Here is a 2,978-nt window from a genome sequence, read left to right as displayed (position 1 = left end):
AAAATGATTGTATATTGTATGAGAAAAATCACCCACAAAAATACAAAAATGATTGTATATTGTATGAGAAAAATGACCAACAAAAATACAAAAATGATTGTATATTGTATGAGAAAATATACCAAAAATTTTTGTAGGGTATTTATGAAAAAATAAAAATAAAAAAATTAAGAAAATAAAGAGCTTTTGAACATCAAAAAAGTGTGTGGTGTTTTTCCTAAAATACGTAAAATTTTCTATGTGTTTGGTTTGGGGGTCACCTGGGAAATGTTTGCTAGTTGATAATGAAAATACACTTAGTTACACTTAGTAAAGAACTCCAAACAACACAAGCAAGACATAACAAGTTTAGAAAAAAGATTATGATTTATTTTTTTTAAAGCTACAATTAGGGCAAATTTGATTGAGATGGTATTGCCCCCCTACCCATGAAATAGTCCATGTATTTGTCCCGGACTTCACGGGCACTCTGGGGGGGCAGTCCTGTGTGGCCAGCTTCAAGGCCCGCCAAAGTTTCTGCAGGGGTCAAATGTTGTGCCTCGGGCCCAACCAGGGCCATATAATTTGGAGATTGTCTCCGCAAAAAATTGTGGAGAATGCAGCAGGCAAAAATAATTGTATTCCACTTATATTCCGCCATGTGGAGAGAGGTGAGGAAAAGGCGGAACCGGCTGGCCATGATGCCGAAAGCGTTCTCAACCACTCTACGTGCTCGGCCCAGCCGGAAATTAAAGACACTCCTCTCTGGGGTGAGGGTGCGCTGAGGGAATGGCCTCATAAGATGGGGTCCCAGGGCAAACGCTTCATCAGCCAGGAAAACAAATGGCAGGCCTTCTACATTCTGGTCATCCGGTGGCAATGACAGATCATCATCCTGAAGGCGAAGCGCGAACTCCGTCTGCCTGAAGGCTCCCCCATCCGATACCCGTCCATTCATCCCGACATCCACAAAAAGGAATTCATACTGTGCTGACACCACCGCCATCAGCACAATACTGTTGAACCCCTTATAATTAAAGAACTGGGATCCTGAACGGGGTGGAGGCACGATGCGGACGTGCTTCCCGTCGATGGCTCCCCCGCAGTTGGGGAAGTTCCATCGGGTCTGGAAGTCCAAAGCCACAGACTGCCACTCCTGTGGTGTGGACGGAAGCTGGGGAAGAAAAAAAGAAAAAATTAGCCACATAACCTTGCAAGCAGATTATACAAAGACATTATAAGCATTATAACATTTCTGGGAACTAGCATATTATATCTAAATATATTTAGCCAATTAACACATTAACCTGCCTGGCGGTCTTCCCGAGTCTGACTCGGGGTTAGATTTTCCTGCTGCGAGCGGAAACCCCGAGTCAGACTCGGGATCGCCTCGCTAGATCCACAGGCACAAGTTACTTACCTTGTCCCTGGATCCAGCGATGCCACCGCGCTGTGTGAGCGAGCGGGACCTCGCTCGATTCACACAGTGCCTCCGTGTGACGCCGATCTCCGTTCCCTGCGACGTTACGACGCACGGGGACGGAGAACGGCGCCAAATTCAAAAAAGTAAACAAACACATTACATACAGTATACTGTAATCTTATAGATTACAGTACTGTATGTAAAAAAAACACACCCCCCTTGTCCCTAGTGGTCTGTCCTGTGTCATGCATGTCATTTTATATAATAAAAACCTTTTTTTCTCCCTGCAAACTGTAGATTGTCCATAGCAACCAAAAGTGTCCCTTTATGTCAAAAATAGTTTTAGATCAGCTAAAAAACAGCGATAATAAATTATAATCACTTGCAGAATTGTGCGATAGCGATTTGTGGGGAAATTCGTCATAAAAAAAAAAAAATAATGACAGCAACAATTCTGCAACTGAGCAAATTTCAGTGATTTTGATTTGATTACATTATTGAATAATTTTTATTATAATTATATTATTATTTGTTATAATTATTTATAATTATTTATTATATTATAATTTATAATTTTGTTTTTAAAAAAATGTCATACCTGGGATGCCTATTAGAATCTTGTTTGGTCAGATTTAAGTGAGTTATTTCTAAAAATTACAGACCTACAATATAAAACGCCAAATTTCCTTGCAAATAATGGTACCGCTTTTAGCATGTTTTTTCTGACAGAATCATACCGCCAGGGAGGTTAAACACCCCCTCTGATGGGCCAGTGCCCAAGTTTGGGGGAGGGCTAGATGAGTTTGGGAGTACTAAAAAAAATTAATTTTGATTATTGGTGAACATAGACTTTACAACACATTTTGGAGGGGAGGGCTAGATGAGTTTTGGAGTCCTAAAATTAAAATAAAAAAAAATTAAATATTGGTGAACATAGACTTTACAACACATTTTGGAGGGGAGGGCTAGATGAGTTTGGGAGTACTAAAAAAAATTAATTTTGATTATTGGTGAACATAGACTTTACAACACATTTTGGAGGGGAGGGCTAGATGAGTTTTGGAGTCCTAAAATTAAAATAAAAAAAAATTAAATATTGGTGAACATAGACTTTACAACACATTTTGGAGGGGAGGGCTAGATGAGTTTGGGAGTACTAAAAAAAATTAATTTTGATTATTGGTGAACATAGACTTTACAACACATTTTGGAGGGGAGGGCTAGATGAGTTTTGGAGTCCTAAAATTAAAATAAAAAAAAATTAAATATTGGTGAACATAGACTTTACAACACATTTTGGAGGGGAGGGGGGGGACATTACAATGGATATAACACAATACATTGGGAAGTGACTAGACTAGGTAGGTTGGGGCCCAGGATAGCATGCTGGGGAGGTAAGTGATGGAAAATATGCATGTAGGCCAAAAAAGGGGCATCAAAGTTTACATCATGCATGGGGGCAAAGGGGACATTCACAGCATATTCCAGACATGGTAATTAGGGAAGGAGGAGATAACTACAAGACATTAGCATACATTATAGACATAAAATGTGAGATTAAAGGAGAAAACTTACC

The sequence above is a fragment of the Rana temporaria genome, chromosome 2 (genome assembly GCF_905171775.1).
Source record: "Rana temporaria chromosome 2, aRanTem1.1, whole genome shotgun sequence".
NCBI lineage: Eukaryota > Metazoa > Chordata > Amphibia > Anura > Ranidae > Rana > Rana temporaria.
The sequence above is the reverse complement of the archived record's forward strand: the minus strand, read 5'-3'. Positions refer to the sequence as shown.